Source organism: Salarias fasciatus, chromosome 1 (genome assembly GCF_902148845.1).
Source record: "Salarias fasciatus chromosome 1, fSalaFa1.1, whole genome shotgun sequence".
In the NCBI taxonomy this organism is placed as follows: Eukaryota; Metazoa; Chordata; class Actinopteri; order Blenniiformes; family Blenniidae; genus Salarias; species Salarias fasciatus.
The window spans coordinates 9,746,259-9,754,188 of record NC_043745.1 but is presented as its reverse complement, the minus strand read 5'-3'; positions in this window follow the sequence as shown (position 1 = coordinate 9,754,188).

Sequence of the window (7,930 nt, the reverse complement as noted above, 5' to 3'; positions counted from 1 at the left end):
TGTGTGTGTGTGCTTCTTCTTTTTGCTCAAGTGCAGATTAAATGCTGTTTTAAGAAGTGTCTTTTTTCTCCCGATGCCTTTCCATAAAAGTGTTCTGATGAAATCTAAGTCTCTGTTTATTTCCCCGACCGCGCTTCCTCTGAGTTATTAGCATGGAGTCGCTGTGCCTTCACGCCTCCTGCTCGCTCCTAATTAAAGAGGAGAGATCTGAGGGAGTTAATCTGCTGGGCTTTAGTGAATGGAGGTGGGATGTGGCGGTGGGTGGGAGGCGGCGTGGGTCCGACCTCCTCAAATCCCTCTCCTCTGGTTGGACGCGCCGGCTCGGCTTAGGTCACCTGGCCTGGCCTCTTGGCGTGCTTCCAGGATTGCATGCAGGGACGCAAATCAGCGCTGATAGTTTGGATAAAAAAACAAGGAGGCTGGTAAACTTTGATCTGAAGACAGACGTGAAGAGGCAAACAACCAAGTGGGCAGATTAAATTAATCACAGTTTTACCACAGTGGGAGTTATTCAAACACAGTTCTTCGGTCTAAAAGGTGTTGAGGCCGTTGTATTTCCTTGCAGGATGATTTGCAACACAGACACACTGAGAGTGTGAGTGTGTGTGACAGTGATTTGTACCATGGTGTATTCAGACTTCACAAAGACAGTAAATCCCAGCTGATGGGATCAACTGGACTTACTGACCTGCCACACCGCACACACTGACATCTTGTGGGTACGTCTGGGACTGAAATTATTCATAAAAACTAATTATATTAAAAAAAAAGAAAAAAAGTGCACACGCAGTTGATTTGTGTCAGGAGGATCTTGCATTGTGACCTTTTACTGACCTCCGTGGAAAAAGCCAAACACAATTTCATAATGTTTTTTGGTATTTTTGTTCCATTTTTTGACACCTGAGAATAAAAAAAAAAAGGTGGGCTGTCACCTCATGGAGCACACTGACTGACAGCCACATGACTGCTTTGTTGTTATCAGTGCAATTAAACCAGGCAGCACCATGATAATTCTGAGTAACATTTTGATTCTCTGAGACATTTTTACACACCAAGGTGAACAAAAAGAGCACCAGATGGAAGAACATCACACATCCAGAGTCAATTTAAAGTTTGACATTTTGCAGGGAACTCGTATGAAATATGCTCAGAACTATGGCACCTGTTCAGTTAGCATTATCAAACTCTGCTAAAAACAAGTGGTGGGTGGCAGCTGAGAGAACGACAACGTCAAGAAAACCGACAGCCTCGGCCCAGAGGAAGCTTTTACAGACTTTTTGATCTCAGCGGTGTCAGAAGTGTTCACGCTGAACATATGTCGGCAATTCCACAGTAACAATGATTGAAAAATATATACTTAGAGCTTCAACGATTGTGCTACAACCGCTAAATGAGATTTAAAAAAAAAATATTAAAACGTTTTTTCATAAAATAGGCTACATTTTCAGAAACCTACTATTACAGAACCTACTGTCAGAAAACTGAAATCATTACAGTGAAGGGTGGTAAAAATACCAAGGCTCAACGATGGAGAAAAAAAAAAACAAACGAACAAAACAAACAAACAAAAAAACACTACTTTGATAGGTTTCTTGCTAAAGTTGAGAAAAAGTCATCATTGGACGTCCGCTTTGACACTACAGCCATTGGTTTTTAAACATAAATACAATGTTGAGCTGTTTAAAAAAACGGAAAAGAAAGCATAACTCAACCCACTCACTTTAGTTTTGAAATGTATACTTCTTATGAACCGTGAACTACAGAAAGTCTTGAGGCGACAATAAATACCTTTACAATGAAATCAAATTCTAGGAGAGAAGAATAACACAAGAGCTCTGGGGTAAATCTAACGGATACGCATCCATCCATCTTATTTACCTTTTTTATACAGCTTCAGGGTTGAAGGGGACTTGGGTAATTTACAGTCCATCACAGGATAAAACACAGAGAAACAAACAAGCATACACATTCCCACCTACAGGCAATTCACTTGATATGTGAGGGAAACAGAGTACATAATCCTGACATGCTGCTTCAATCCAACAGTGGAAACCTCCACCAAGCCAAGATAAATGGATATTTACATCCTAATTGCAAACCAAATATGCAATTCACATTATATTTTTGTCAGTCTATTGAACCTGTCCAGATCCTTCTCCTGTATCAGACTCTCAGCCGTTAGAAGGGCCGTTGTGTCTCGGTTGGTACAAAGCGTTGGCTTCAATCCCGGATCTCTCTCTGTCCATGTGCCAGAGCCCTTGTGCGAGACACTGAACCCCAAGTCGGTCCCAGTGGTGTGTGAGCACCTTACATGGCAGCCATGTCCATGAGTGTGTGTGTGTGTGTATGGATGAATGTGACAGATAATGTAAAGCATGGGTGTTCAACTCCTTTTATTTTAAATGGCCCAATTTGATCTTGAGTGTTACTGGTAAAAAAAACAGAGACAATAATCTTTGAATTTAAACTTTTCAAGTTTTTCTTTGAAGAAATTCTCTATTTCTTCAAAATCATTTAGTACAGAAAATTCCGACATTAGATTAAAGACAAACCAAATAATACCGTCCAAAAGCACCCACCTGTTGTAGTTGTTTAGTCTTTAACGAGCATGTTTTTCCAGACTCACCCTCACAGCATGGCTTCGAGGTTAACACATTCCTAGCAATGAGTTAGTTTTGATGGCAGCACCGCTGGAATCTCAGCTCAGGTCTCAGTGTGGCGTTACGTCCGCTACTCTTAAAAAAAAAAAAAAACATTCTCTGTAATGTTTTTCAATTTGCTTGGTTGTTTTCTGGGCCAGATTGGGTGCAGGCTTTGGCCCATGGGTCTTGTGATTTGACACCCCTAATTTAAAGTGTGGTATATAAATAGAGACCATCCGCAATACAGAGTGACCTTGCACTGCACGTTAGGACCTAGAAAGACTTTTTTTAACTGATCCGTTTAGTTGTTTTTGATGTGTCACAGTACCAAAAGAGAAAAAATTCCTCATGTGAAATGAGAGTTGAACTCCTGGCTCTAGTCCGCCATTTCAACCATTGCCTTACAGAGACATTTTTCTCTCAATTTTCAGCACATTTCATGTAATAGTGGCCAACTCAGTTTACCGGTGCAGCTTTTTGCACTGAGCTATACTTCAATCAGCAGACCTGTTCCAGCTGAAATTGGCATGAAGCAGAAGACTGTTGGAACAGGATACCAGTACACCACAGAACTAAACCACAAACAACAATCCAGGCCTGCAAACAGAGTCCCAGTCATGACACCGAAACACCTCCGTTAGTCAGCAATTTGAGATTCAGAAGTTTCTTATAGATAAGCAGTAGTGTTAACCACTGCATCATCATCACCACAACACAAGACGTGAAACATTTAGAAACCCCTGAAGAGCTGCAAAACTTAGCTTGGGGTGAAAAAACTCCTTTCCTGTAATTAAGGTGTTTTTTTTATGCAGATTGATTAAAGCTTTGCAAAATCTTGCATATCAGCTTTCAGAGTCAGGATTAGTTGAGTTGTCACATATCTATATCTGAGGTGTCTGACTCATTTTAGTCAGGCACCCAGCTTGATCACAATACGACACTAACATAAGCTATGCATTCCAACAACTCCAAGGTTTTCTTTCAGACTGAAGTCAGTCAAAGCGTGACAGACTTCTGCGGCCTTCGACATGGACGTTTAACACAACCCCACCCTCACGGTTTTGCTGTGATGTTATTTTGATAACAATGAACTTTCACTGTTCTGTCACAATCTGTCAGCTAAGCATTCCATTTTGGGTCTATGACCTCTGCTCTTCCTGGTACAGAATGGCCTTTAGTGAACAGAATGGTAACAGTGCTTACTTATTTTGACACTTTTTGCTGTTCTACCCCAGTCCGAATTGAGCTCTCTCGTGGACAGAAACTGGCCTGCAGGCTGCATGTCTGACACACCTGCTCTATATGATGTGGGTATTGAACTCTTTTGAAGTATTTTTCCCTTTTTGCTCCTTAGACTGCAGACATTCAGCTTAAGTTGAAGAAAAAAAACAAAATCCCTACAGCTCGGGAAGAGTGAGAAGACATGCAGACGCTGCATTTGAGCTGAAGAGGCCTGCCTCTGAACCATGAGACAGTGTATTCAGAAGGCACTTCAGCCAAATGATATGCCTCTCGCTCCTCTTTCTCCCACCTCCTCCCTCCTCCTGCAACTAGCGGGCTTTTGTCTTTCTGTCCAAGTGTTTACTCTGGCCGTGGGTATTTTTTTTCCTCCTCTTTTCAGCGCTATCTCTTCCATCCTCTCCTATCCAAGTCCTCCAACCCACAAAACCTCCTTTTATCACCTCACAAAGGCAGCTATGTACTGCTTTGTGTCATGCTTGTTACCCCGTCCAGCTTATGTTCTTGCAGTCTGCGGGCCACCCTGCTTCATCATTCCCCCCGCGTCCCTCCATTCCTCCTCCAGACTGCAATAATGTGTCTAAGTGCAGCTCAGCGTGGCGCTGAATGGGGACCCTTTTCAATACCACCTGCCATTTATCTAAAACCTCGGCTGGTTACAGGTGGAGGAGAGAGGCGAAAGCTCGGAGCTCAGACGCCTGTGATGGCTGGAGGCCCGCTGGGCCTCCAAAACAACTTTTCTGCGCTTCAATTTCACATACAGTGATGGAAAGAGTACACCTGGTGCGATTGTGACACCGTGTACATGTGTTTGATGAGGTGCCATGATAGGAGCTTATTTCGTAGGGAGCTTTAAAGACAGTGACAGGGATTGCTGGATCGTATATCTTTGTGTCAGTGATGCTGTGAGAGCCAGTTCAAGTCCTTATGGGAGATTTTCTTTTTTTTATTTTTTTTTTGAGGTTTGGCGTGAAAAATAGTCGACATTTTCTTACTTTAAGTGTTTTCATGTGTTCAAAGGTAAGTACCTCCAGGTCTTAGCACCTTAATCTTTCTTAAATAATACCTTTTAAGAAAGGAAATTGTCAACCAAATAACACATGACATTGATTTTGAGAATAAAATCATCTTTTATTTCACGTTACACTCTGAAGAAAAAAGGATAGCTACATAAAACACTAAGTACATTCAACCAATGCCCCAGAAAATCCATCAGATTGAACTCCTCAAAACCTGTTACTAGATGTGCAGCTTTGGCGTTTTGTACTTTACTTTCTGTGGCATCACGATCATGACGAGATCTAAAAATCTCTGCGAGGCTTCAGAGACCCTTCAATGGGGGACACCAGAGAACTTTAGTGGGGGCAGATCAGCAAGAATAAGCTGGGAATAACTTTTTTTTTCCAAGCCTGAATAATTCAGTTTTATTTCAAATGTGATTTATTCACATTTTTAGAGCTGACTTGAGTGTAAGGGCACACAGAGGTTATTTAATAAAAGAGGCATTATTGTAAAGTCACAAGTCTAGGTTATTTATTCTTCTCTGATATTAGCTACCAATTAAACTAACTAAACTAATCAAGCTCTATTCATCCCTGTGGGGAAATTCATTTTTATGGATTTACCCATTCAATAAACAGAAAGCTACATTCTGGTGCTATGGGAGCTGCTGGGGTCAAGGGTCTTCACAGAGGTGACCTGCCCACAGTGGGATTTGGACTTCTAGAATGCCTCAACACTGCCCCCAGTTACGTCTATAATTTGTCAAGAATTAGAAATATCCATTGACAATAATATCTCTTGTGGTGAAAGAAAATCCTCTCAAGTTTTTCCTTCAGTCAAACATTAATATTTAACATGAAATAAACTCGCAAGTGTGGCAGCGGCAGCTGAGGTACCTGGTGGGGTGCAATGGGATCCAGGCTTTGTGGAGGTTCCGCATCTTTTAAAAGGAGATCATAAGAGCTGGAGGTTTTATCTGTTCTGAGGTTTCCGAAATTAGACTTGGACATGTAGAGGAAACTCATGATCAGACAGAGGTGGGCATTCCTGGTCCTGGAGGACCACGGTGCTGCATGGTCCCAGTGTAGTCTCACTTTGGCACAACTGTTCGTAACGAGTGGCTTGTTGTCAGAATTTCAGAGCTTCATGGTGACATATTCATTAAATTCAGGGACATTTATAAACCGTGGCCATCCGGGCCCAGCAGTGCTAATCTCTGAGTGCAGACTGCAGAGTGGACTCCTGTTTTTGTTTGCTGGTGCTAGTGGGTGTGTGCACAAGTCTGGGATTTGAGGCTATCTGTATATGTTCTCCCTCTGCGTGCATGGGCTTTCCCCTGATGCTCTTGTTATGTCCCACTCTTCAAAAACATGCATTTGAGGCTAACTGGTAACTCTAAATGCCGCCAATGTGTCTGTCTCTCTTTTGGCTCTCTGATGGACTCTGGACCTGTTTCTGCTGGACCCCAGCTTCATCCCTTCATGACTCTGAACTGGGAAAACTGGTTGAGCAAAGCAGTCAGTCAGTAACATTATCAAAATGTCAACTCCATGTAAACACATAAATGATGATGTAAGTTGTGCAACCCAAAAGACTGCACAGAAATCATTTCACCCTAAAACATACCTCAACACATATTTCATACCTCCCTATTTATAATGCTTAGCACTCTGTGTTCTGTGCACTGCAGTTGAAGACACAATTCTGGAAAATAGCAGGCATTGTATTGATATTTTCTCATGCTGGAAGCAGACATGTATTTTAAAAGGACAACAGAGGAGTGTGATTTACCAGCAATGATTTAGTCACAGCAGTGAACCACAACAGATTCTGAGAACAAAGTGTCTCAAAAAGCCATATTCTGAGCTGGAAAACAATACTTAGAGGTATTACTGTGACTCTGATAGGTCAGTCTGTTCTCTAAAGTGACCAGGCTTTTATCTTGACTTCTGGCTGGCTCCTAAAGTTATCAAACCACAATAGCAAGGTTTTTTTTTTTTTTTTTTTTTTTGTTATTCACACAGATGTCATAATTCTCCTATTCCTGCCCTGGGGTTTTACTGTGGCATTAATAACTGTGATTTCATCCAGAAGTGTGGGCTCACTTTCTGGCGAGGCTCAGTGTTTTTTTTTTGTCAGAATTATTTATATAAAAACCTCCATTCAATTCATGTCACTCAAAAGATCCCAAAAGAAAGACTGCAGAGAGGCCTGATTTTAAAACACATGCCATACCAATTAACCACGTTGAATATGTGATGGTATTTACAGGCTCCAATTAATGTTGTTGATGCCTGAAGGAAAATAATGGGCGGCATAAACAACATACATTTCCATCACCAGCTTGAGAATTAAGGATCAATTTCCCTTCACATATATCGCAATGCATGGATTAAATACTGAAAGGTAGTCATTTTAAAACTCTATAATCGAGCGCACATGAAACACCCGAGGTTTTGACTTTGCAGGCTGTCACTAAGTTGAGAGTTGCTTTATGAAGCTTTGAATGCTGTTTTGTCATCTGGGAGCCTCTTTTCTGAATATTTTATACGCTGACCTCCACACAGATCTCAAGTGTCTCTGCTCGTGTAGATTACTGCAGAAGGCTGTCAGGGCCAGCAGAGGGCAGTTTGAACCATGAGAGAGCTTTTCCATTTGTTTGGTCTCCTCTGCTTTCAAGGTGTGTGCAATCATGATGAGAAAGCAAGGAACTCTCACCATTGTGCATTACACAGGCTGAAAGCAAGATTCTGTGATTCATGCTTTAATGACGGGCGGTTAGAGTTTCCATATCTGATCATTAAAAGAACGCAGACCGGTTCTTCATACAGTCCCAGCACAAGAAGCATAAAACATAAAAAAAAGGGTACTGCATGGCCTGAAACTTGTTTGGTGCTGTGCATGACACGCATACAAACGCAGTGTGCTGAATTGCTACAAGACGTGATATATAGTTTATCTTTGAACAGTTATCAGTCCCGCAGGAGGAGAAATATGCACAGCTGCTGTAGCTGCCACAGCCAATGGCATGCCATAGTGAGTTCAAG